General features: G+C 35.8%; 1 long non-coding RNA gene and 1 other non-coding gene across 2 annotated transcripts in view; one reads left to right on the plus strand and one right to left on the minus strand.

The window, feature by feature from the left end:
• The window catches only part of LOC138698330 (uncharacterized), a 169,417-nt gene that overhangs the window by 96,049 nt on the left and 45,754 nt on the right, over positions 1-27,614 (plus strand). The window lies entirely within an intron of this gene.
• TRNAS-GCU (transfer RNA serine (anticodon GCU)) lies at positions 19,782-19,863 on the minus strand. The gene has a single exon. It is a non-coding gene; the product is annotated as a tRNA-Ser (tRNA).

Genomic DNA, 27,614 nt, shown 5'->3' on the forward strand with positions numbered 1-27,614 from the left:
GGCTTGGGTGCTGCAAGCTCTGTTAATGGCCCGACGCTCATTCTGGGCGCTGTGGGTTATTGTTGCTTAATTATTAATACGCAGACCTATTCAGTGCCTCTTACTTTTCTGCTTACTTCCCAAAATGTATTAGGACCAAGTTTCAAATCGTTTTATGTCCAAGAAAAAATAGGAGGAAAAATTGAATTACTCGTACACCGAGCAGGTTTGAAATGAAATAATGTTACAATGCTTCAGGTGTATCTTCAGAAACTTGCTAAGATGAAATCGTACCTTATTTATATTTCACCAAATTATAGGGAATGTTTCGGACATAATACACTTTTAATCCGTACATCATACATAATTGCTTTATCAATAGAGATGGGCTTGTCAGTATATCTTTTCTTTAATAATAATCTTTCTCGTATGTAATCGTGAAAACTTTGTAACTAATTCAACAGTTCATAGCATAATTACTCGTCAAAAATTACTTTCATACTCCATCGGCAGGTCTATCGTGCTATCAAAAAGGAGTGCGTTATATGGCAGTAAAAATTTTTAACAGCCTCCCTATCGATATAAAAAATGAAACTCAAAACAGAAAATTATTTAGAGCCAAATTGATGAAGTACCTAATTTCTCACGCCTTCTATTCTGTAGGTGAATTCATGACAATCAGTAACATTTCATGAAAATGATACTAAAACTTTGTGTTGTACTAGTAGACTATATTGTAAATCTCATCTGTATATATTTCATCTAGACTGTGACTATGAATTAAGATTTTATAATAGTATTAAGTTTTTTGACTTGTTCCATATTCTAGCTGTAAGCAATGTATGAATAGGTACCATGGAATGTTAATAAATACAATACAATACAATACAACGATATATCGGTTTTTACGAAATACCAATATTTTCGTTTCGATAGGCGTTTGACAGAGTGGATTGGAATAAACTAATGGGGATCCTGAAAAAAAAATTGGCGTGGATTGGAAAGACAGGAGGCTGTTCAGTAATCTTTATATGAAACGAGTCAAAGTCATGATAGGAGAAGAAATGTCAGAAGGAAGTGGAATAGGGAGAGGAGTACGACAAGGATGCCCTTTATCACCTACCCTGTTCAACATCTACTTGGAGGATTTAGTGAAGAACTGTTTTCAGAACATTGGAGGAGTCATAGTAGGAGGAAGAAGAATAAAGTGAGCCACCGGCGTGGCTCAGTCGGTTAAGGCGCTTGCCTGCCGGTCTGATGTTGCGCTCCGACGCGGGTTCGATCCCCACTTGAAATGATTACCTGGTTCGGGTTTTACCAAGGTTTTCCCCAACCGTAAGGTGAATGCCAGGTAATCTATGGCGAATCCTCGGCCTCATCTCGCCAAATACCATCCCGCTATCACCAATCTCATCGACGCTAAATAACCTAGTAGTTGATACAACGTCGTTAAATAACCAACTAAAAAATAAAAAAGGGTTTGCTGATGATATGGCGTTCTTAGCAGATGAGGAGATAATACTAAGGGATATGCTATTGGAGCTAAATCACAGCTGTGAGCAGTAAAGAAGGTAAACTTGCGAATTCTAAATGAGGCAGTAGAGCAAGTGAACAGCTTCAAATACTTGGGGTGTACTATAAGCAGTAACATGAGATGCTGCCAGGAAGTCAAAAGAAGAATGGCAATGGCAAAGAAAGCCTTAACAGAAAAAGGACCGTCTTCTGCGAACCTCTGGAGAAAGAATTAAAGAAGAGACTAGTGAAGTGCTTTGTGTGGAGTGTAGCATTGTATAAGGCAGAAACATAGACATTACGACGAGATGAAGAGAAGCATTTGAAATGTGGATATCAAGAAGAATGAAACGTGTGAAGTGGTCAGACAGAATAAGAAACGAAGTTGTGTTGAAAAGAGTGGGTGAAGAGGGAATGATGCTGAAATTGATCAGAAAGAGGAAAAGGAATTGACTGGGTCACTGGTTGAGAAGAAACTGCCTTCTGAAGGATGCACTGGAAGGAATGGTGAACGGGAGAAGAGTTCGTGGCAGAAGAAGATATCAGATGATGGACGACATTAAGATATATGGATGATATGAGGAGACAAAGAGGAAGGCAGAAAATAGGAGAGACTGAAAAATGCTGGGTTTGCAGCGAAATACCTGCCCTTTGACAGAACATTTGAATGAATGAATGTCGATATATTGATATCGAAATTTTTATTCAATATACCGTGTGATATATCGGTTTCTTTTCAGTAATTTATCATTTTTTGTGGAATTATTATCACCATTATCATTAACAATAAAATCCACTTCTTAAGAGATGGCGCATAATGGTGCAAACTTGAAATATCCAATCCAATCAAAAGCTTGCTGTGATTGACTGGACTGAAATTTGAATTCAAGCTATTTAATATGCAGTACCAAATTCAAATGCAACGTGTGCGAACCTGAGACTGAGACGGGCGGTTTATCTACTAGTGTTTTAATATGAATTATTATTATTATTATTATTATTATTATTATTATTATTATTATTATTATTATTATTTCAGTAACAGCACAGTTAAATGTGAAAAATAGTAGGTGCTATATTATGTATTGCAGGTATTTAAAATATATCGTTTATATTTACAATTTTACATTTATGCTTTTGACTGTTATGATGTTAATTTCAATGCTAATAAGGAGTATTAAATTTTAAGTAAGTTTATTGTAATAAATGTACATGTGAAAATGTAATTAGGGGAGAGTTGGGTAGTATCGGACATCGGGTAATATCGGACAGTGAGTTTCTTACATCTACAACCAGATGATAGTACCTGAATGACATGCTTACGTTTCTGTGATATCGCATATAGAAACGTAACCATGTCATTTAGGTACTACCATGTGATGTTAGATGAAAGAAACGCACTGTCCGATATTACCCGATGTCCGATACTACCCAACTCTCCCCTACATTAGTATCTGTTAATTTGCTTACGAAATAGTGATATCAGTATTGCCAACCCTGTTGGAGCAAAATAATTAAATGGGAACCCTAAAAAGAAGGAGAGAAAGAAGTAGAATTTGGAATATTGTAATGAGTTTTGTTTTGTGTGTGGGAATGGCAGACAGAAGAGAAAATATGTCAGGTGAAGCTGCATGATCAATAAATCCCCTAATGCTTATCTCATCATTCCAGAATGGTGTTACAGTTTCTTTCAATAAAGCCTATTTCGTTAAAGGTAAGCCGACAACCAAAACATCTCTAAGAAGTCTATCATGACTTGAGTTCTTATCATCAGATGTATGAAAGCAAAAGACAGTAGCCGATTGCATGTGGAACAATATACCTATATATATTAGAATAAGGAGATCTAGTAAAAAAGTGGACTTGGCACCATTGAGCGATATATCGATAATCGTTTCGATATATCGATATATATTCTGTAATATACAGCGATAATCGAAATTAGATTTCCGATATATTGCAATATTAATATTAATTTCATTCATAGTGTTCTGCCCAAGACCAGGTATTTTACTGCAAACCCAGCATTCTCCAGTCTTTCCTATTTTCTGCCTTCCTCTTTGTCTCCTCATATGATCCACATATCTTAATTTCGTCTATCGTCTGATACATTCTTCTGCCCCGAACTCTTGTCCCGTTCACCATTCCTTCCACTGCATTCTTCAGTAGGTAGTTTCTTCTCAGCCAGTGACCTAACCAAATCCTTTTTCTCTTTCTGATGAGTTTCAATATCATTCTTTCTTCACCCACTCTTTCCTAACACAATTTCATTTCTTATTATGTCTGTCCACTTCACACGTTCCATTTTTCTCCATATCCAGATTTCAAATGCGTCTATTCGTTTCTCTTCAGTTCGCCGTAATGTCCATGTTTCTACCCCATACAATGCCATACTCCTCACAAAGCACTTTACTAGTCTCTTCCTCAGTTCTTTTTCCAGAGGTCCGCAGAAGATGCTCCTTTTTCTACTAAAAGCTTCCTTTGCCATTGCTATCCTTTTGACTTCCTGGCTGCAGCTCATGTTATTACTTATAGCACACTTCAAGTATTTGCTTATAGTCCACTTGCTCTATTGCCTCATTCAGAATTCGCAAGTTTGCCTTCTTTACTTTTCTTCCCATGACCATGGTCTTCGTCTTGTTGGAATTTATCTTCATTCCATACTGCTCACAGCTGTCATTTAGCTCCAGTACCATATCACTTAGTATCATTTTTTCCTCTTCTGCTAACAACGCCTTATCATCAGCAAACTTATGTACCTTATTCTTCTTCCTCCTACTATCACTCTTCCAATGTTCTGAAAACAGTTCTTCACAAAATATATTGGTATTTAAATTATTGCCCCATTCATAGTTATCAGAAACCTGTAAAGAAATACTTCCATAAAATAACAGCGCATTGAATTTTTCCATTTTTAAATTTTGTTATACAGCATGTTCCTATATATTTTCTACCGTCAAAAGCCTAAGTTCATGCTTATCTTAATCTTCTTAAAATTCTACTCAACCCTGCCTCTTATTCTAACCAGTCACAACCTACCATATCACCATTATGTTGATATTAGCATGTAAATATAAGACTCTTATGCTCCTCCAATTATCCAAAAACTGTTTGATTAATAAATTTTACACATCGGTCTTCTTTGTTTGGGGCAATCAGTAATGATTCAGGAAAAAGACGCATTGCTTTCCTTTTTTTTAACAATTGTTATGAATTTCTTTGATTGGTCATCACAGCGATAGGTGGGCGGTATTTTCATCCTATTACAGTTTCATCTTTGATCGACTTTTGATTGATGCCATCAATCTTAGATTATTTCCTCGGTGTTTTTTAGTTTCTCACATTCCATTCTTCACTGAAAATGTGAACACAAGCCATAGGTATATAGCCTATAAAGATTATGGTTATCTTTGGGTGTCACCATTTTCAGAGTTTTTTCAAACGTGTTTTCCCAGCTCAATAAATGCATCTTGGACATAATACGACTTGATCGAGACACTTTACAGGACTGAATATGATTTGAAAAAAAAAACAGCCACATTGAAACACTCGACTCGTTTTCATGATTTACAAATACGATTTGGAAAGATCATACTTCACAGCATGAAATATCGAGTATGAGGATAATACAAAAATGTATGAAACTCAATTTCGTCCACAGGTAGACTTAATACAGTTTGAAACGATGATCTTCGTATGCATATGACGTATATGTGAGATTGTGTAGTTCAGCAAATTATTATACTTTAATCTTTATACAAATTGGTTGCTGGTAACAACACCCTTCCGCATCACTTCCTTAAACTTTCGCCCTCCATCTTCCACTCGTCGTACCAAATCTTCTCCTCTATGATCTCTTTTTCTTATCCTTTTAATCTCTCATCTACGCCGTTCTTTAACCCTCACCATCCCATTCCCACTATTATATTTTTTCTTTCTCCATTTATCTCCTTTGTATTTTCTTTGCTCCCTATTCATCTATTTCTCCCTCTGTTTCCCCTCCAATTTCTAGTCTCCTATCATTTCCACTTTCCCTTCCCTTACTTATCCCCTTTCCATGTCCAATATTTCTGCTATTCCATATTCTTCAAATTCACTTTCTCCTCTTACTTCTAGTTTATTTCTTCCCTCCTTCTATTTCACTTACATCTCCTTCTTCAACATCTGCTCATCCTTTCTATTTCTCCTCGTCGTTCTTCAACCTCTTTTCCTACTTCTTTTATATAATCTTCTTCTCCTGCCCTTATTCCTCATTCTTTTACTTCCATTATTTATCCTTCTCTACTCTTTCCATTTGTCCTTCTCCTTTTCTTACTTCTTTTTCTGCGCCTTATTCTATATCTCCTTCTCTTTCTTCTATTTCTCATTATCATCATCCTCTATTTCCCCCTCTCCTTCATCTGTTTCCTTCATGTCCCTCTTCTATATCTCCTTTTCTACTTATTTTTTCACTTTCTTCTATTCTTCTTTCTCCTATTTATCCTTCTCCTCATATTTTTCCTTTTCCTTCCTGTAACTCTTCTTTTTCTTCTATTTTTCCTTTTCCTAGTTCTCCCTCTTTTTCTTTAACTTCTAAATCTTCTAATTCTCTTCCTACTCCTATTTTTCCCTCATGAATTTATATTCTCATTCATCTGTTTCTCCTATTTGTCCTATACTCTCCTTCTATTTCTCTTACTTCACAATCTTGTATTCCTCCTTCTCCTCCTATTTCAATATTCATCCTTTATCTCCTTGTTCATATTTTTCTATTCTGTGTCCTTCCTCTAACTCTTCTTCTCCTCTTAGAATTTCTCCTTCTCTTCCTTCTTGAATTTCTCCCTCTCCTCCTTGAAATTCTCTTTCTCCTCCTCCTTGAATTTCTCCTTCTCCTTTTCTTTGAATTTGTCATTCCTCTTCCCCTTGAATTCTCCTTCTATTCCTCCTTAAATTTCTCCTTCTCCTCCTCCTTGAATTTCTCGTTCTCCTCCTCCTCGAATTTATCGTTCTACTCCTCCTTGAATTTCTCCTTCTCCTTCTTGAATTTCTCTTTCCTCCTCCTTGAATTTCTCCTTATCCTCCTTCTTGAATTTCTCGTTCCCCTCCTCCTTGAATTTCTCCTTATCTTCCTCGTTGAATTTCTCGTTCTCCTCCTTCTTGAATATATCCTTCACCTCCTGCTTGAATTTCTCTTTCACTTTCTCCTTGAATTTCTTCTTCTTCTTCTTCAATTTCTCCTTCTCCTCCTCCTGGAATTTCTTCTTTAATATCTCCTTCTCATTTTCCTTGAATTTCTTCTTCATCTTCTTCAATTTCCCCTTTTCCTCCTCCTTGAATTTCTCTTTCTCCTCCTCCTTGAATTTCTCGTTCTCCTCCTCCTTGAATATATCCTTCACCTCCTGCTTGAATTTCTCTTTCACTTTCTCCTTGAATTTCTTCTTCTTCTTCTTCAATTTCTCCTTCTCCTCCTCCTGGAATTTCTTCTTTAATATCCCCTTCTCATTTTCCTTGAATTTCTTCTTCATCTTCTTCAATTTCCCCTTTTCCTACTCCTTGAATTTCTCTTTCTCCTCCTCCTTGAATTTCTCGTTATCCTCCTGTTTGAATATCTCCTTCACCTCCTGCTTGAATTTCCCCTTTTCCTCCGCGTTGAATATCCCCTTCTTCTCCTCCTTGAATTTCTCTTTCTCTTCCTCTTTGAATTTCTCTTTCTCCTCCTCCTTGAATATCTCCTTCACCTTCTGCTTGAATATCTCCTTCACCTTCTGCTTGAATTTCCCTTTTTCCTCCTCCTTGAATTTCTCTTTCTCTTCCTCCTTGAATTTCTTTTTCTCCTCCTCCTTGAATTTCTCCTACTCCTCCTCCTTGAATTTCTCTTTCTCTTCCTCCTTGAATTTCTCTTTCTCTTCCTCCTTGAATTTCTCCTTCTCCTCCTCCTTGAATTTCTCTTTCTCTTCCTCCTTGAATTTCTCTTTCTCCTCCTCATTGAATTGCTCGTTCTCCTCCTCCTCGAATTGCTCGTTCTCCTCCTCCTTGAATTTCTCTTTCTCCTCCTTCTTAAATTTCTCTTTCACTTCCTCCTTGAATTTCTCCTTCTTCTTGAATTTCTCCTTCTCCTTCTCCTGGAATTTCTTCTTCAGTTTCTCCTTCCCCTTTTCCTTGAATTTCTTCTTCATCTTCTTCAATTTCCCCTTTTCCTTCTCCTTGAATTTCTCTTTCTCCTCCTCCTTGAATTTCTCTTCCTCCTCCTCCTCCTTGAATTTCTCTTTCTCCTTCTCCTTGAATTTCTCGTTCTCCTCCTCCTTGAATATCTCTTTCACCTCCTCTTGAATAACTCCTCCACCTCCTGCTTGAATTTCTCCTTCTCCTCCTCCTTGAATTTCTCGTTCTCTTCCTCCTTAAATTTCTCTTTTTCCTCCTCCTTAAATTTCTCCTTCTCCTCCTCCTTGAATTTCTCGTTCTCTTCCTCCTTGAATTTCTCTTTCACTTCCTCCTTGAATTTCTTCTTCTTCTTAAATTTCTGCTTCTCCTCATCCTGGAATTTCTTCTTCAATTCCCCTTCTCCTTTTCCTTGAATTTCTTTTTCATTTCCTTCAATTTCCCCTTTTCCTCCTCCTTGAATTTCTCCTTCTCCTCCTCGTTGAATTTCTCTTCCTCCTTCTCCTTGAATTTCTCGTTCTCCTCCTCCATGAATTTCTCTTTCTCATCCTTCTTGAATTTCTCTGTCACTTCCTCCTTGAATTTCTCCTTCTTCTTGAATTTTTCCTTCTCCTCCTCCTGGAAGTCCTTCTTCAATTTCTCCTTCTCCTTTTCCTTGAATATCTTCTTCATCTTCTTCAATTTCCCCTTTTTCTCCTCCTTGAATTTCTCTTTCTCCTCCTCCTTGAAATTCTCCTTAATCTCCCTCTTGAAGTTCCTTTCTTCTCGTTCTGTTTCTTCTGCTACTTCTTCTACTTCTCCTTCTCTTGCTTCTGTTTCTCCCATTCTTCCTTCTTCTATTTCTCCTTCCCCTTTTATTTATTCTACTCCTTCTTCTATTTCTTCTTCTCCTATTCCTCCCCCGTCTAATTATCCTTCTCTTCCTTCCTGTATTGATCCTTCTCCGTTTTATTCTTCTCCTATTTCTCCTTCTGCTTATATTTCTCCTATTGCTCGTCCTTCTAATTATCCTTCTCTTCCTTCTTCTATTGATCCTTCACCTCTTTCTTTTCTTATTATCTTTCTTTTAGAGACCATTTTCCACCTTTTCTATATTTCTTCGTTCTCATTCCATTTTTCTTCTCTCTCTTTCCATTCTTCCTCATTATTTTCTTTATTCTCCTTGTCCTCTTTGCAGCTTAACAAAACAGTTATTCAAATGCAGCAATTTTTGGAATGTGCTTATTTGTCCCTCAAATTTTACATTACAAAATTGCTCAAATTTATTTTTCCTTTTTATATTGTTTATTTATGTACGATTCTGCAAGGGAGGTTTCCGCCTAGTATTAAAAATTGTTTCCTTATCAACAACGTGTTGCTTCAAATTCACTACCTCGTATGTTTCATTCTGTACCTTGATTTTAGCGTTCCCTTAGATCCCTCGTGTATTATTTCTTGCTATCTAATCTATAACAATATTCATGTAAAATTCCCACCATATAGCAATTATGTTGGCTCTTAAAGCAAACTAAGTTATAATTCTCTGACTCATGATGACGTGGGTATTAATTCAACCGCAATAATGATCAACTGTACAAACTGCAATCTAACTGTAAGATTTTTAAGTTGCTTTATTAACGAGGTGTCGTATAACGAATTAACGACCTAGTAAATATGATAATAAAGCACTATCAGCACTTCCCAGACAGACATGCGCAAGATTCGTGATGCTAATCTGTAATATAATGTACCGGTAATTCGTGAAACAATATAAAATGAAAGCTATTAATTTGAGAGCCCATTAAAACTGGAGGCAGCAGTAAAACAGGTCCGTGCTGCGAACTAGCGTGCAATGCGAAGATGACGCAGTAGCTGCCCGACACAATTCAGAAGCCCTCGTGGAAGTAGCGTGTCACTTTACTCTCTTGTGAAAGGGAATAGAATAGAATGTTTTATTTTCGCTGGCAGAGTTAAGGCCATAAGGCCTTCTCTTCCACTCAACCAGCCTTAATCAATACAATACATAGGGTAAACTAGGGTCTGTTGGACAGTCGGCCATGTTGGACATTCTGTACTTTAACGTGTTACCTCGCCACTTGTGGGCATCACATTCAGCTAGAAGTCAATGACGGAAGTAGGTACGAGTGGGGCTACGTTAAAGTACAGAGTGTCCAACATGCCCGACTGTCCAACAGACCCTAGTTTACCCTATTTAAATTACAGTACACTTAAAAGATTCTCCACAGTAACTTCCGAGTGTATCGAGGACAGGTAAGATTAAAATAGCTTCTTATGCACAGAAACTTGATAGGCTATTCTCTACATTCGTTTCCTGTATTTCTTAAAGTAATGTTTATGTACACATCCATTTTCATCTCAGAGAATTAACGAACAACGAGAGTGTATTGATTTAGTATGCAGTAATAGTACGTTAGCTTAGCATTAGCATAGCATTATTTTATAATCTAAATTTTAGCTATGCTCAATTGAATCATGTTAAAATACATAAAATACATATGCAATAAATGCAATGCAAAAAAATTGGGTAATGAGCCAAGCAGATTATGTTGCGATGTTGTAAAAGTTGTTCCTCCTGAGATTCAAGAGCCTTCACAACAAATTAAAAATTTACTTATCGGAGTACATCCGTTATCAACACACTTTTTATATAATATAATATAATATAATATAATATAATATAATATAATATAATATAATATAATATAATATAATATAATATAATATAATATAATCTATACTAATAATAAATCTCTAACCGAAATTTTTGTGGTAATTTTCGCTTTTTCAAAAATAATTGGTGTTAACATTTATTATTCATCCTGAGACCGATAATCGCTTTTTTTTAATTTTTGTCTGTCTGTTTGTCTGTCTCTCTGTCTGTCTGTCTGTCTGGATGTTTGTTAACTTTTCACACGATAATGGCTGAACGGATTTCGATGAAAGTTCAAATATAAATTAAGTTCGTTGTAATTTATGAACTATAACAATTTTGTTGGGCCACCTGTGCTTATCTTCTTAAATAGTTTTTATAACATTAACGATTTCGATACTACTTATGTATCATCATCAGATGTAACTTAGATTTTAGGCCATGTGGCATTCAAAATACTTTATTTAAAGGGGCCTGAATTAAATAAATCGAATTATCTCGCTTATTGTTGCTTTTTATGGAAAATGTTACATAACAAAAGTTTCTTTACAAATGATTTCTGATAAGTTTTATTCTATGCAAAATTTTGATAGGACTGATATTTAAAGATATGCAAGACTTTTATAATAAAAGTATAATACATTTTCACCGCCACCTCAGATTATAGCGTTGTTGTTCCTACAATAACTCCTATGTGCAAAATACAAAATTTTTGAGTAGGAAGAAAAAACACATTTATTCATTCCATGGCAATGGTACATAGGAGATCGTAAATTCTTACATTTTCGAAAGAAAGAAATATAATTACATATCACTATATATGCTGTATCACTATCTAAGTCATTTGAAGGGTTTAGAATCATAGTGGGCCAAGCGCCATTTACTGAAGACTTAGAAAACAAGGGTTAAAATTAAGTTATTACCATAATTCAATGGAAACATATAGCAAGTAATATAAAGTATACACAATTAAAACTAAATGATATGTCAATCTTCATTAAACTATGGTTGCATGTAATAACAAATAAGAAACATGTTAAAGGAATTGTCATTGCACCAAATGAGTGGTCTCTGGATCAAAATGATCGCATTTTAATTTTTTTAAATACAATTTAAATTAAGTAACATACTAAACGATTTATCCTTCTATCAAGCACGAATGTTCCCTGGATCAAACGTCCTATTTTAATTATATAATTACTTTATATTTATTTCTAACGGGTGCAGCGGAGCGCACGGGTACGGCTAGTAAATACAATAAGTGTATAAAATCCCATGTGAACAAAAGGTCTCCTACTTTTGTGCAGGGTGAGCTCTGAGAGTAGCCAACTTATTAAGTAAGCTATTCTTAGCAAGTTGTTCTTTGCTATCACGTGGTCTTCTCATTCGCAGGGAAAATGACTATATCTGGACTGCAACTTGTGTATGAATTAAAACTAGGTGAGAACTGAGACTAACATATAAACTACTGTAGAATGCACAATTTACCTTAAAATTAATTTTCTGACTGTACTGGAATCTTAACCTCTTTCTAAACTGAGCCAGCTTCGAGAAAAACAAAATAATAGATTGCATCCGCCAAATTACTCTTCAAGCAACGGCCACTCACACAAACTCGGGGAAAGAAAACAGAGGACGAGTACTGGAAAGTTTTCTTCGTTTCTTCTTCTGTCCTTGATACATAATCATAGAATTTTTCTCTGTTTTTTTTCTGACAGACTTGTAGCATTTTCTTTTCCCAGAGATGAGGGACCATGTCTGGAAACCTTACCGTTCTGTCATATTTGTAATGAACTCTTTCTTACAGGTAGCTCATGGCAAAGAATTATTGAAGTCTTCACAATCTGAAACCAGCCTATAACAGAAAGGTTTTATAACTCGCATCTATTTCCTAAATCAACCGAGTGATAAGAAAAATTAATCTCAAACATACAGTTATTGCTCATCAAAAACGTGACAATTAACAATACATTTTTGTATCCTAATTTTCTTGTAATCTACTCAAGAAAAATACGGTGAGAAAATAAACAATCAGTAAGCTTACAGCGGTCGTGGAGAAAGCTTCGACTTCTGATGTCTCTTGTAAGCACGTGGAAGGTACAGGACCAGAGTACGACATAGTAACTAAAAGTATCCCCCCTTCCCTCACCCCGATGGCGGACAGTCAGCTAGAGGGCGAGAGGGTGGACGGTTAGGAAATTTAGGGAATGTATCCATGTGGCAACATCGTGTCCACTTTGTGTGTGGCGTTAGAAAAGTGAGTGATGTATCCAGTTACCCTTGGCAAAGAGGGATCAGGGACGCGAATGGGAATTAAAAATATACGTTACTTCTTTGCTTGCTGGAGCTTCAGGCAAGCACAATTTATATCATCATCATCATCAACAACAACAATTAATCAGTTTTTAGTATTAACTTAATTTTAATTCTCAAGTTAAAGCATAAAAGCTGCTTGACAGCAAATATGTCAATACATCTCAGAAACTGCGTTCACTATGTAACTATGTAATCTCCGTAGACCTGATGATGACTAATTACTATGGGATCGAAAACGTTAGTCAAAGTTTGACCAACAAAAATAAATAATGGCTTTTATTCCATTAAGATAAATAAAAGATAACTTCATATAGGCCTGATGTTATCTAATTATTTGCTTATTGTACAGTAGTGGCAAAAACACCGGACCGACCCTTGTAGCTGATTTCAGAGCCTTGTTCACTCCAGAGCACGATAGACTGGTAACTAAGACTTTCATTGTTCGAATCCTGCATGAGAAGGAAACTTTTTTTTTTGTTCCTTATTCAAATTTATTCCCAATACTTTTCGATAGCAGCGATATTTTACTACTTAATTAACTTATTATTCCCAGAACATGAATTTTACCAGCAATCGAAAAGTATTGGGAATAAATTTGAATAAAGAACAAAAAAAAGTTTCCTTCTCAGGCAGGATTCGAACCACGAAGGTCTTAGTTACCAGTCTATCGTGCTCTGGAGTGAACAAGGCTCTGAAATCAGCTACAAGGGTAGGTCCGGTTTCTTTTGCCACTACTGTACGAAGAATCGCAACTTATCTGAAAAAAATCTCCTATGGTGTGTGTGTGTGTTTATATATATATATATATATATATATATATATATGTTTTTTTAATTACAGCATGCCCCATTATCTAAATAATACTAGCCACTAGCCTACATGCTTTCACTTATTAATCTTAATTTACTTAAAATGTCTATGTATGTAGGGTCCTTATGTTGTATCACACATTTTTAACACTGTAGTAGTGCCTGTTCATATCACACATTTTTAAACTCACTTTTAGTTGCTATTTCATCAGGCTTTTTTTTTTAAACTATATTAGTTGCTGTTTTGTCACAAGTTTATAGAGTTTATAAATTGATTGAACACTTTGAGGTAACTGTTCACAAGCTGTTGGCAAGTCAGTGGCCAGTCTGCTCCGTTCATCCTGATGTCTCTCATGAGCGATGTCCTCTGCTGTGTGGTGTCTGCACATTCTTAAATAAGATGATTCACCGTTTGCTGTCCTCTGCCACATACATGTTGAGTAGTCTATGATGTGGAATCTGTGAAGGTATGACTTGATTCTGCCGTGTCCCGTGATGACTGCTGTGAATTCTGGAGTTGAAGATATTGATAATTTTAGTCTCTGCTTAATTGACGGGAAGAAAGACTTCGTTGTTGCACCTTTGGTTGTCATATTTCATATATCCTGCCATTTCTGTGTCCCTATTTCTTTTATTTCTGTAGCTAGTGTTGACTTTGGGGTTTTGCTGCAAATGATTTCTATAGTATAGTCGTTAGCAGCTTGTTTTGCTAAATTATCTGCCATTTCATTGCCGGTTATGCCTATGTGGTCTTTAACCCAGCTGAAATGCATTAACCACTTGTTTTGTTGAAGGGTACGAAATGTTTTTAATGTTAGCTATTAATTATTTTGTTTCTTATTGCCATTTATTAAACACAGAGTTATTTTACTGTCTGTGTAGACTGCTACTCTTTTTTCCGCGTTTATACTTTCCTGTATTGCTTCAAGCTCCTGCAAAGCCTTAAGAATTGTTATTTTTTTGCTCCGCTTGATTGTTAGAGCATTTTCCATCCAATCGGTACTTAACCCATTAATGCCCGTAATTCCCTGAATGAGATTTTAGCGTGATATTTCTGTTATGTGGTCCTGGAAGAACCCCAAACACTATAATTTTATATCATTCATGTACCTTCAACCGAAAGTACCATTCTAGGCTGGCAACTTTAGTTGCCACTGGGCACTTGCGTGTCTAATATTTTGTTATTGTGAAATAAATGCATCTTACTTCGATAAAAGCTTTTGCTTTATTTAGCACTAACAAAATTACAAACACCACATCACTTTAGACTATTATTTTTCACTCAGTCCATAATTGTTATGTCCAATTTAAGGGAAAATTCGATTTTATTCAACACCAAATAGTCCTCATGCATCATGAAATGTTTTGAGACATGAATCAGGAAAAATAAAAATGCAAACTGCAGTTGTGAAGAGATTATCGAAGTAGAATTTTATTCCTTGTGGTAACTGCACATGATCAAACAATCCCAAAACAACATTACTTCCTTGACCAGGATCTGTATCAGGAAGGCAAGTTGAACTCCCACAATATGGTTCAGCATGAAAGATAAACCCAGATGGATCATCAGCAACTCTCAATTTGAATCTGACGCGCACAGTCTTTCCCCTTATGAATTGTCATGGTGCTAAACAGTTCATAGGATCATACTTTCATCAATGCTTACATATTTGCCAGACACCTGTTTGAAGGAAGCCTTCAGTATATGGAAGAGTTGTCTCACTTTATATAGAGAATCAGAACATGTAATCCGTCATTATTTGTTAGGTGAAGGAATATCAGTAGTTCATCAAATCGGTTGTGTCGCATAGATTCTGACAGTAGTGACACATGAACATCCGAATCGCTTTTCCAATAAAGCCTTCTTGATGGCAGTTTGTGGTACCCAGACAGAAGTAGAATACCGATTAGAATAAAAATCTCTTCCCTTGAGATATTCAAATTATGCGTAAGATGCTGGCTGAGCCGCATATCTGTTGGTTTCCATAACTATAAGCTGAAGTAATTCTGTAGAGAAAAAGGGTCTAAGACAGGCTAGCAGAAATGGGCGCCAATTGTGGCGTTGCGTCACTCATCCGAATACGTCACTCATTCCTTCCTTCCACCCCCGCGTCATTGACTTGGTAAAAGAGGGAATTTGTATTCTGCTGGAAGGTGATCAACGTTGTCTTGAGCTTCATTATACGAGAGGTCTAATTCCTGAACTGTTTCACTTCCTTCTCCTCGAATGGAGGACTGATTGCTATGTTGTTCACCGTGCTTTCTGTGTCTTCCGCAATATCCAGAATTTCGTGAACTGTTAAAGATTTTACCTTTCCTTTTCTTGGAATTTTGTGAAATACTAAAATAAACATAAATTTTATTCCAATTACTTTACAATGAATGTATAAAATCTCTATACTTACAGTTTTATGTATAGCCTTTCTATAAAACGAAAATGCTATAACAGATGAAAATCAGAGGTATTAGTTCCAGATATTACGTAAATAAAAATGTACTACAGCACGGAATCGAACTACGAACTAGCCAGTAGTGAAGGAAAGAATTGCTATAAAAAATTAATATTATGTCATTGTTCGTTTCAACCGTTAGCAATGGTAAAATTTGGAAGAATTTGTAAAATGGATAAACAAAGAAACGTAAGTGCTCACTGGCAACTAAAGTTGCCATACAAATTCAAGCCACTCTAATGAAATTGTGATAACTTGTACATTAAAAATTTGGTTAATATAATAAAATTTCACATATTCTTAATAGATTTATGTAATTTAAATTGTTGTGCAGCAATTGTTAGATATATTTATAATTACATTATTGAAGGAATGTGTAGCAGTCGAGAATCTTGTGTGTGCACTCCTCATTAATTTCTCTGTACTAACGACGTAACGAACGGATGAGCTAAAACTCAACACGAACTAGTGGAGGACATCTTAATCTTTATATCAATTATTGTGAACAACGAAAAGAATTCAAATCAACCATTCAGTAAAGCATTATTGCCTTGGCAACTTTAGTTGCCACTGGGATATAATGGGTTAAGCTGGCGAATTGGAATTTTTTCTTCTTTGAATATAGCCGCTACCGCTCCCACCTCATTTCCCATTTTACTTCCATCTGTGTATATTTTATGGGATATTCTGTGGTTTCCTATGTATTTTATGTATGTATGTGTATCCAATGTCTATCCACTTCACTTTACGAGATTCGGGTTGCACATATTACGGATAGATGGCAGGACTGTCACTCATTTTGCACACCACTTCGGCGGGCCATGCTGTACATGATCTGTATCTGTTGAGAGTTATGTCGTGTACTAGTATAAGTGTATATGTAAGTGTTCGTGTAAGTGTAGTGTATGGAATGAGTGGTGATGATGAAAATGGGGAAGGGAGAAGGGGGAAACCCGGTGCCTGCACTAGCCTACTCCTGTCGAATAGCACCAAGAGGGACCATCCGACGGATGAATCACTATCAACAGTGACATATGTGTCTCTTCATATGCACTGAGGAGAGATTTGGGACTTAACCCAGGCATATTAATGCACAATATCTCCTATGATGTTGATGAACAAGTATTCATGTATGTATAGATTTATTACCGTCAGAATTACTTATCAATAATCAAAATTAAACCATTATATTATTACATGAAATGGTACATAATGACCGACGAACGTTTTCGTCATGAATATGGCATCCTCAGGTCTCATCGAAGTAATGACACACAATGAACACTTATAATTTCTGGTTTAAATACAATTGTTAAAAATGTTTGAAAAAGTTAATATGTTAGACAGTGTAAGCATATGCAATTAAGAACATACGTGTAACATAAAATTTGAAACTTTACAAAGTATAGAAAAAACAAACATTGTGCTGATGGTTAAATGTACAACGAGATAAAATAATTTGACAATCTTCAATTGCAGGTGGTCATAAATCACAAAATGTAGAACATTCTATGATATATAGCTCGCTCGTGCTGCTGTTTGAGCGGCGTATGAAACCAAAGTCCTGTAAAATATAATGGGGAAGTGTAAAAATTTTGAAATTGAAAGTTAAAAAGTGAATGTTGAATTTAGAATTGTTGTTTTTAATACTTACAAATTTGGTTGAGGAGAAGCTGACCTAACCGCAATGTTGTAGCAACACGACTGAGCTTTACAGAAATACGTTAGCATTTAAAGAAAACTATGCACCTGGCATATGTTATAACATAATTTGGAGCCTTTTAGGGTAATGTTAAGTCCAAAAAGTTTATTGACCTATTGTGTTCGACTTCACAAGCGAACCTAAGATAAGTATGTAACTTATTAAAAATATCTAGGATTTTATCGTATATTGCATTATTATTGTTGTAAAGTATGATAGGAGTATCATCAACGTAGCGGGCGTAACAGCAGCACGAGCGAGCTACATACCACAGCATATTCTACTATTTTGTGATTTATGACCACCTGCAATTGAAGATTGTCAAATTATTTTATCTCGTCGTACATTTAACCATTAGCACATTGTTTGTTTTTTCTATACTTTGTATGGTTTTAAAGTTTATGTTACACGTATGTTCTTAATTGCATATGCTTACACCGCCTATCATATTAACTTTCTCAAACTTTTTAACGATTGTATTTAAACCAGAAATGTTCATTATGTGTCATTGCTTCGATGAGACCTGAGGATGCCATATTCATGGCGAAAAAGTTCGTCGGTCATTATGTACCATTTCATGTAATAATCCAATGGTTTAATTTTGATTATTGATAAGTAATTCTGACGGTAATAAATCCATACATATTTGAAATTTTATTATTATACTTATCGGACCCAACATGCCTTTGAAAGTATTCATGTGTTAGAATATTTTAATTTTATGACCCATGTCATTAGCTTCGTCGTTTTTTTTTTGTGTTAATGAATACTAATACCTCTCAAAATACAAAATGCTTTCTTTAATACATTGTATCATTTATTAGAAGTGTTTCTAATATTATTTAGAAAGAGGAAATAAGACTTCTATCATATCAACATCGTCTTTGTCCCTCTTAGGACCCGTTTACACGGTGTGGGAATTTCTCAAAACGAACATTTATTCGAATCGATTTTGCGCGAACAGTAATGTACACATTTTTTCCCATATATAACGAAATTCAAGTTATGTACAGGAGAAAAATCGAATCGGTATCAAAACCCGGCCTTCATCCTATTTATCAATAGTAATCTCACTAGAGGTTTTGATGTATCTAGAAAAAATCAAAACTCGAGTGGGATTTAATTGACTATTACACGATTAGAAGAAAGTATATAAAGATTAGAAGTAACAAAGTACTTCAATACAATAAAATATTAATTGGCTTACGAAAATACAACTGTCTTCAAATGTATTGTTGTACCATCTAGATGGCAGTAGTGTTTTATGATTATGTTTTCTTGTTATCAGTTGTGCCAACTATGGAATCTTCATTGAATTCTGTGGACGGTTACTAGTCAAGAAGGCTTTGTTGATTCAGTTTTATTTTTATTAAAACATTTGCATTCCACTTCAATCATCCGGATCCCAGTAATCAACGTCACTTGACAGATGATTTTCAATAAATCTTAGTATTAAACAATCTCTGATATGTGACTATCCATAATATCATATAGCAGAAGCTATAATAAAACATAACCTAAATAATATAAACAAGTGTAAGAAAAGTTTTAATTAGGGATGATGAAATAAACAAGAAACGTTGTAATTAACGATGATGAAATAAAAAATAAACATGAATAATTTTAAAAGAAACAATTATTGAAAGTACAATTTTCAAATTTGAATGTTTTAGTGGTTGGTGGTTCAGTTGATGTTATATTGGACTGTGCGTAAAAGAAGTGAACTCGTTGATGTACATGGTGTATCCCTCAACTTATTCAGGATTTCCGAATGGTGCTCTTCATATATGACCAGTGATCTTGATTAATTGTTGTTCTAGAATGCCAATGCGAGTCATATTTTAAATTAAAGTGCTGTGCATCGACTGGAGCGGTTTGTAATTTTCTGTTTTTTGACGTCCAGACCAGTGCAGTTTGAAATGTTGGCAAACAAAGAAACAAATGCTAGGATAGTGATGAAAATAAACAAATGCCAGGGACACGATAAAATTGTGCGATAAGCAGCCATGATTGGTTGAAAGACGTCCTTTCGAACCATTTTATTGGTCAAAAGTAGTGTGACGTAGTAACAGTGTAATAGTCTCGTTAATGAACCATATCAGCACTTAATAAGTACGCATCTTTCGAATTCTTTTGTTGGATAAGACATGTATGTATTCCTTATTATGTGTAATTTTGAATATAATTCATTACAGATTATTAATATTTTTCTTTCAAAAAATCTTCGACGAGGATGGGATTCGAACCCACGCGTGCAGAGCACATTGGATTAGCAGTCCAACGCCTTAACCACTCGGCCACCTCGTCACATGTAAGAAGGGCGATTCATTCAGGAAACTTGTTTAGCTGCCAGCATTTCTTTACGGGGAAATTGTGCTCAGGTAGGGGAACCTTTTGTTATTACTGTTGCCTCTGTTCTACTAAAGCAAACTATGCATTAACAGGTTTGCAACCCTCAGCCCGTGCATTTCTTAAATCCTAATGTGCAAGATTTTACGAAAGGATTGCCTCAACTCTTCTGGAATCTCCTGCATATAACCTTAATTTATTGCGAGTTATCGTCTTCCGTTTTTTCTGGATTTGTCCAGCATTCTTTGCACTACTTAGATGTAGGTCAATTTTTATTACTCTACTGCCACTTCCAACCGACTCCTAACGAATATTCACCGTTTATCACTGGGATTGCGGCGCTGGAAATCAATTTAGAACACTTTTATCTCAGCCACGACACATTTCAATTTTTATTGTACAATATAAATGCAATTATCACTACAATGACACAATAATTCTTGCAGATAACACAGAAACAACTTCGGAAACGTTATTAACAGAATAGCAGTTTCACTTCACTTCCACTAGATGACTCTTGAGTTCCAGCAGAGGCGTAGCAGGGATGCCAATATCGGCAAATGAAATGAAATTGTAAGGAATGTTACAACAGGTGTGTTAAACGTTAGGAATGTTACAATAGGTATGTAGCACGTTAGGTTAGGTTAGATTAGGTTTTGTTAGATGTGTAAGATAATATGAATGGTTACCACAGTTGGCGACACTGCAATCATTCTCCCACTCCATCTCAAATAACGTCACAACGACGAAATATGGCCGCCTTCTTCCTTCAAGTACGACGATTTTCCTATATAAGTAAGGAACCTATTTAGGGCGGGTTGGGTGGGACCACAGCTCTCCCAGTGATCACATCGAGTTTCTACTACTCCACACTACAAAACTAAGGTATTTTCAGTGTTTGTTTTTAATTTCCTATACTGGCAGTACAGTAATAAAAATTCACCTAGATGTATACTACGTTTTCATGGAGTATTAAAATGATTTAAATTCGCTTGCCGTACTGAATACTAGCAGCGGCTGGTGGTCAAAATAATGAGTGTGCTACAATCTCTAAATCAGCCTACTATATACACTTATATGTATTTATCTTAATTTGGGACTAACCTAGTGACGAAATATGAAGTCCATACGACGTTCCTTCCTACTGCAGAACTTGTCAATTACTCTGGTGTTAAACCCCTCCACCTTTGACATCACACTCTTTTCTATTGACAGTATTGCAAGAGCAGTGAGGCGATCCTGGAACATGGCGTTGCTTAAAAACGTTTTATGCATTTCAAGCAAGAAAAATTTCTTTCTGGCTCAGCAATGGTCATTGGTGTTGGAACCAAAATATTTAATAACTTCGTTACTTCACAGAATGGATCCTGTAAATTGTTGGAGACTATGATTGTATTGTAACAATTGAACAGCTCCATCTATAGTTCGGAAGTCGGGTCTTCCGTAAAGAACTCGAAGCTGTGTCTTTAACACTCTTTTGTAAAACAATTTCCTGTTTAACAATTTTGTTGCGTCTAGGTAGCTTAAAGACTGGAAACAATGAGTAGCTTCCTGAATTATACGGTCACATACTTCCTTGGCTTCAATATTTTCTCGGATTCCATTTTCCGTCGCTTGCTGGCTGATTCAGAAGGAACCTCAAAGAGATAGATGGCAGCAGCATTCGAACACTTGAATTACCAAATACATTTTTAATAGTTCGAGTTCTTCCACAACCAAGCATTCTTTTGTTACGCTTTACTTTTGCAATCTCCAAGCTGTGTCGTGCTGAAGCTGACTACAACACTTTCCCGCGTAAAAGTAGAAATGAGAGCAGTGATTTCAGTTTCGCACATGCGCATAATTGTCTACATTCTCTTGTGAAGTTCCGAGTAGCACAACGAATCCCCTGAGGTACCAAAGAACGAAGAGCAAAGACTAAACATTCTATAACGCGTCGTGAACAACCACGGGAAATTGGCCAATGACAGATCATACTGTGGTATTACAGGTACATTATTTGAGCAAAAATTATCATTGTGTTGTAGCACTGTAGCACATAAGGACGGGCCGCCCGTGCTGAATACAATTCCCCCGATCCCTGTTCAAGCAATTTTTTATACTTTTTGAAAACGATTTGAACACGGAAGCTCTAGTTTCGTAAGTAGTTATGTTGGTTAACATATTATCCTGTAGGTCTTGAACTTAATATCGTGGCTGTTAATATTGAATGGTAATGATGGCTTTCAGGAAAATACAAAAATTATGTGAATATTATCTATTAGGACTATAACAACTACTTTTCAGCACACAACATTGCGCTCGTTCTTGGTAAAACAGCTGAGAGATCAAACAAAGTGACGATCGTTCACGTGCTTAGCGTATTGAAATCGTTTTGAATATGATACGCGTTTTCATGTAACTCAATCCGTATTGAATACGATCCGATCCCACTTTTCAAGTGTATCGATCTTGAAACCCAGATCGTTTTGAATTCCAGTTTTCATGGAGGTTTCCTATGATAAGCGTATTCAAATTGATCTGAATAATCCATGAAAACGAAGTAATAATTACTAGGTATTGGTACAGTAACTTATATCTATGTGCAATGTATTTACTTACATATATATATATATATATATATATATATATATATATATTACACAGAAAACATTTTAATTCGTATCAAATATTTTAGAGCTGTATTCCTATGGACCAACCATTAAAACATAATATAAATATGAAACGTTTAGTTTCTTCCACATCAATAATCTTATTTGAATCCAATAGATTTTCATCTCTGGAGACAATTAAATTAATTATTAAAGTCACTTATTTATGCAACTCCCATGCCTGATTTCTAACAGAACATATCCAGAACGGATATGAGCATTCCAGATGTATTCATTAAACTGCGACGAAGAATGGAACGCAGGCACAGAGCCTCAGAGTGAGCTACTGTCAGTGAGCTCTATACTAAATTGGAGGCACAACTCAATGCTTTAGAAGTGTGTCGCAAATCCTGAGCGCCTGAGCGTATCGCTATCTCTTTGTAACATAGTGTTGTCCTTGTCTCTCTTACAGTGAATGCTATAGTACACTAACGGTATTTTTATTGCTTATTGCACATGTGCAACATCAGCCTCACGAAAGACTCATTGAAACACATTACTTAGAAAGAGAGAGCAATACCCTTTCCAACATGGCGGCTACAGTTACGCTTTCAGACATGAAAGAGCATTGCGTTGGTGCCTCTTGTTTAGTATAGAGCTCACTGGTACTGTATTGCTATCAGTGTTACCAACTCTATTCTTAAAAACCCGCTAGGAAACAGTGCAGAAGTCGCTATATTGTCAATGTAAAATGGGATTATTATGCCGCGGTAAATGATAAAAATTCCCGCTAAATCCCTACATCAGTAATACAAATTTCATTAATTTCCGCTAAACTAACTCGAAAACGCGAGATCCACCAGGAAGACCGCTCCATTGGCAACACTGGTTGCCGTATTTTGAAACATGACTACTCGTAACAGTTAGCAAAAATTCCTAGCAGTTTCTTCCTTCCCATTGTCACTCATGTTAATGTAAAATTAATACACCAGATTGTTAACTGTAGGGTAAACATTGGTGATTTCGTGATAATTTCATGAAAACTAATTTAAAATGCAAATGTGTAAATATATCCTTATTCCGATTTTTTCATCTAAAAGACGATAACTTGCTGTACAAATCTGGAGACATAAAAGATTGGATACGTCCTTGAATATGTGCCAAAAACCACTTTTACAATTTAAGCTGAAAGGTTGGTTATTTCGTGATAACCTTGGTAATTTCATGATATTGCATTGATAATTTCGTGAGAGGTAGAAGAATTGTGGAAAAATTCATTAAAGTCAAATGAAATTCTCATTTATTGTTACAAGACTTCAAACATAGTAATTCCGTCTAATATTAATAGCAAGAAAACATAGAAATACATATCAACACATAATAAGAATGAAATCAAAGTAAAAATTGAAATTGAAAAGGCATCTTCTTTACCCTGAAAGGGTGAACACTGTTATTACGGACTTTACTATAGCCTATATTGCTAGGGTAACTCCAAAAGTAATGCATAACGTTTGTTTAAAAATTATATTTTTATCCTACAGCTTTGCTATTTTCACAGAATGTAGATATATCCTTAAGGAACAAAATGTCACTTTTCCACATAATCCCTGTCCCTTTCAACTGCCTTACGTAACCTACGAACGAGGGCCTGTAGACCAGCACGGTAAAAGTCTGGACCAACACGTCTGAGCCACTCTTTAGCAGCGTGCACAAGGGAGTCATCTTCTAACCTCGTTCCGCGAAGGGATCCTTCAGTTTACCAAAGGGATGGTAATCGCACGGTACCAGTTCAGGACTGTAAGGAGAATGTTTCAGTGTTGTCTATCCGAATTTTCTGATCTGGTCTGTGGTCTTCTGACTGACATATGGGTGTGCGTTGTCGTGCAATAGCAGAACATCCTGCTTCTCCCGATGTCGTCGAACACGACTCAGTCGAACTTGAAGTTTCTTGAGAGTTGCAATATACCCATCAGAATTAATGGTGGTTCCGTGTCGCATGATGTCCACAAGCAAGAGTCCTTCTGAATCGAAAAACACAGTAACCATAACGTTTATTGCCGAAGGTGTACTTTTGAATTTATATTTCTTTGGTGAATTTGCATGATGCTACTGCATTGTCTGCCTCTGTCTCCGGTCCAAAATGGTGGAGCCATGTGCCGTCTTCTGTCACAATTCTTGCAAGTAAGTCATCTAGCACTTATCATTGACACTTAGCATGATAACAATTCAAACAGAAGCTACACTGAACCCATTGCTTCGACGCAAACTTGCTCTCTCCAAACATAAAAGCTCACTGAAGCAACTACAATAGTCACACAAAGTCTAGCTGTATGTTTCTGGAAACTGGACAACATATGCAATCCCTTGGCGGAAATTTGGATCTCGTAACACCATTGGTTAGTTCACAAAAGAGCAAAGAAAAAGTATCACGAAATGACCACTGCCACGAAATTACCAATGTTTACCCTATACTGTATTATACCTTCACTATAATTTTCGTATTTTGACCAAAAATACTGTTTATTTAAAACATTATTCATAGTGAGAAAAATGTCCTAGGTGAAATTATGTTTAGGTCTGTCTTATTTTGAAAACTTTCCCCTTTTTAGCCTTCTTTTTTCTCTCAGATAGAAGAGTTAGGAATACTTACTTACTTACTTACTGGCTTTTAAGGAACCCGGAGGTTCATTGCCGCCCTCACATAAGCCCGCCATTGGTCCCTATCCTGAGCAAGATTAATCCATTCTCTATCATCATATCCCATGTCCCTCAAATCCATTTTAATATTATCCTCCCATCTACGTCTCGGCCTCTCTAAAGATCTTTTTCCCTCCGACCTCCCAACTAACATTCTATATGCATTTCTGGATTCGCTCATACGTGCTACATGCCCTGCCCATCTCAAACGTCTGGATTTAATGTTCCTAATTATGTCAGGTGAAGAACACAATGCGTTCAGTTCTGTGTTGTGTAACTTTCTCCATTCTCCTGTAACTTCATCCCTCTTAGCCCCAAATATTTTCCTAGGCACCTTATTCTCAAACACTCTTAATCTCTGTTCCTCTCTCAAAGTGAGAGTCCAAGTTTCACAACCGTACAGAACAACCGGTAATATAACTGTTTTATAAATTCTAACTTTCAGATTTTTTGACAGCAGACTGGATGATAAAAGTTTCTCAACCGAATAATAACAGGCATTTCCCATATTTATTCTGTGTTTAATTTCCTCCCGAGTATCATTTATATTTGTTACTGTTGCTCCCAGATATTTGAACTTCTCCACCTCTTCAAAAGATAAATTTCCAATTTTTATATTTCCATTTCGTACAATATTCTCATCACGAGACATAATCATATACTTTGTCTTTTCGGGATTTACTTCCAAACCTATCTCTTTACTTGCTTCCAGTAAAATTCCCGTATTTTCCCTAATCGTTTGTGGATTTTCTCCTAATATATTCACGTCATCCGCATAGACAAGCATCTGATGTAATCCGTTCAATTCCAAATCCTCTGTTATCCTGGACTTTCCTAATGGCATACTCTAGAGCAAAGTTAAAAAGTAAAGGAGAGTTAGGAATACGATCATTATTGAAAAAAACAGACGTAATAATATGTAAAAGTACCATAGACCTATAAAGAATAAGGATTTATCATTCAGGAGCTTCTCTTATCAATGTCGTTAATTATGGTAGACACAATTGAAGGGTTCAGAGTGAATACCATTTTTTAAAGAAGATTGACATATCATTTAATTTTAATGTGTATACTCTATATTACTTGCTACTTGTGGTAATAACTCATTTTAACCCTTGTTTTCTGCGGTTTTAGTAAATGGCGCTTGGCCCACTATGGTTCTGAACCCTTCAATTGACTCCGCAGCGAATTCGAACTATAGAGGACACAATATTTGTGTTGTTAGTATTTAACACCTATGACTTAATTTTCTTCAATTGGCACAACGAATTGATCACTGTACCAATTAAAAAAAATTGTGTCCATCGCAGTTTTGCCAGACACTCACGGCTGAAGTTTCACACTAGCAGTTCAAAACTATCGTATCTTGGCCAAAACTATTGTACACGAACCCTGCATTGAAGGGAAATGCATTGGCAAAGAATTAGGTGAAAGATGAATTTGTGGACTAATTCACTGAAAAAAAAAACAGACATAATAATATGAAGAGACCACTGCAAGAATGACGGATGTCATTTGGAATACATTTTGCAGGAGAAGCAATTGAAAGTTTGAAATGCTTAGCGCTCAAAGCTTAACTGTGATTTTCCGATCATTACTGGACAATGACTATCAGTGTTAATGCTATATAACTCTCTATGTACATTCTATATGTATTAAGCTATGCATTGACAGTCTTGGTTCATTTTCGACAAGAAAGTGACATCCATCATTCTTGCAGTGGACTCTTCATATGTAAGGTAAGTACCATAGGCCTATAAAAAACAAGGACTCATCATTCAAGAGCTTCTCTAATCAATGTCGTTAATTATGATAGACACAACTGACCCCGCAGCTAATACAAACTGTTTTTTTTTAATTTATTGAGTATGCCCCAACGAGTATAACTCATATGTAGGGGCTATACAAGAGCACATACATATGTTATACAATGTAATTGAACAGTCATGAAACTACAGTCTGTGTAAAACAATAACATAAGAATTTATTAAAGAGAGAAAGCAAAATAACAACAAATATTAAGATGACATAAAGTTTTGGGCAGAAAGAAGAAAAAGTGTGAAACCGTGAAATAAATAAATCAACTAAGAATTTAAATAAATAATCTTCCCAAAAACGTATTTTTAAACAATTCTTAAAACACCGGCAATTTGGTAAAATTCTATATTTCTAAAGGAAGTTGGTTAAAAGTTGTTGTTAAAAATGGTTGTCCTTTCGTTCCATAAGTTACTGAGCTATGCTGAGAAAAAATATATTGTCTTTTTGTCTTGTTAAATAAGTATGTATATCTTTATTAAACTGAAATATAATATTACTATGTATTAAATTGTTAATAGCTTTGTACAGCACCTAATTTGATAATTGATTCAACTGATAGAGCGAAAGAAAATTGATGTAGATATTTAACTGGAGTCAAATAAG

The sequence above is a fragment of the Periplaneta americana genome, chromosome 4 (genome assembly GCF_040183065.1).
Source record: "Periplaneta americana isolate PAMFEO1 chromosome 4, P.americana_PAMFEO1_priV1, whole genome shotgun sequence".
Lineage (NCBI taxonomy): Eukaryota > Metazoa > Arthropoda > Insecta > Blattodea > Blattidae > Periplaneta > Periplaneta americana.